Below are 1,970 nucleotides of genomic sequence, written 5' to 3'. Positions count from 1 at the left end.
CACATTGTCGTTTTGATTTGCATCTCTCAGATGATTAGTGACTTTGAGCATGTTTTCATGTGTCTCTTAGCTTTCTGAGTGTCCTCTTTTGAAAAGATTCTATTTAGGTCCTTTGCCCATGTTATTATTGTTGAATTTGCCGGGCAATAAAGAGACATGTTGCTGAGAAATAATAATTTAGTTGTGTGTGTTTTTTCACCATTAAGATGATCCAATGATACAAATGCTAGTAATTAAGAAATTCTTAAAGAAATTTTCCCAAAAAGTCAATAAAAGTGCTGTAGGTTGTGGTGATATTCATGGTTAGTATAGACTTTCTGTGATTATGTTAAATTAACACATGCACACACACGTTAGAAGAATGCCTGACATCATAGGAATTTAATTCTTGCTTATATCAATTAGCCTATGGTAAAATTGGCTTCATTATGCATCATTTTGCATAAAGTGACAGAACCTATGGACGAGGTTGAGGACTTAGAAAAACTTTTATTCATATTCTTTAGTTGATACATGAAACAAAATATACAAACATTCATTTGTGTGGATATGTACATATTAGTTTGCATATAGTACCAACTTTATAAGCTTTTGGAAGATTAAGTAGGTAATGTATTTAAGGCACTCTTCACTTGTCAGGTACGTTATTTTAATAATATCATTAATTGACTTTGAGTTTTAAAAGGTGAAGGTACTGAATTTAGAAATGAATTAATTCTAAGTTAGTGATTATTTATGAATAAATAATCATTCTAAGTGATTTCAGAAACACTGAGCTATGTTCTCTTTGCATTATATGATTCTTTATTCCACAGGCCCTACTGTATACCCAATTGTCTTGCCCATTTTCTCTGCTGCTTTCTATTTATGCTTGAATTTTCTAGGTGTTGCCTCTGTAATAATTCAGATACTTCTCAAAGGCTGAGAAGGAGTTTTATCTTTCATTTTCACTTACCCAAAGGTCTTATTACTAAGGGCAAACCGCAGAGCATTACTGAAGAGGAACCCTTGGGGCTCTCCGCAGAGAGTGATGCAAATAACAAGCACCCAAGAGTACTATTTGAAACCTAAGGAACAGCAAAAATAATCCCATCCTCACTCCTGTTAATCAGTACTCTCTATTTATTCAGGGCTGGCTGATGAAGGGTAAAGATTGTCTTGATGAAGAACAAGCTCTCTGGCATCTAGAAAAATCACAAGACTTGTATTCAATATTCTGCAATATAACTCCCTAATAGAATCAAGCGAATAGTAATAGATACACTCGGCCTTTTCTGGGCTTCTAAAAAACATCCATCCATTGCCCTTCTCTTTAATTTCTTTTCTAATTATCTGCCTGTCTCTTACTTGAACCCAATAGAATTTTAAATATGAAAAAAAAAACATTAGAGAATAGGCTTTAAATGAAGGAGAAAGTGGGAAATTGGTATTTAATTTGGTGTTTGTTTGGTGTGTGTGTGTTTTTTTATCAACCCATCTACTTTCAGCATTTGAATCATTTTGCTGGCTAAAACAAGATTGCTGGGTGAACAACTCATTAAAATACACAGGGTGCATTTCAACCACTGTGTACATTCAGAAATGACCACTATTTTTATCGAAACATCACTTGGCAGGAGAAATTATGTTCCTGGATTGCCAAACCCTGAAGAAAACAGAACAATAGAAAAATATACTATGTGTGGTGCCTTCTTTCAGCTTTTCTAATCTGGAACAGACTGCTCCCATTTTAAGAAAATTACTTGGAGCGCAAAGGATACTTCAAAATGAAGCAGACAGATATGAAATGATTCTTTTTTTTTTTTTTACATTATAGCAATCAAATTTTAGAGTAATTTTCCTCTTACTTAGAAGCAAAATACTGCTAAGGGAACAGGCTGTCTTCATCTGGCTTATAGTAAACATTTGCCACTTAGGATTCAGGAGCCAGTTGGATTTTTTAATCTTTGCCAATAGACACTAACACATCT

This window comes from Myotis davidii, unplaced genomic scaffold, assembly GCF_000327345.1.
Source record: "Myotis davidii unplaced genomic scaffold, ASM32734v1 scaffold334, whole genome shotgun sequence".
NCBI classification, from domain to species: Eukaryota; Metazoa; Chordata; class Mammalia; order Chiroptera; family Vespertilionidae; genus Myotis; species Myotis davidii.
This window is presented reverse-complemented; position numbering follows the sequence as displayed.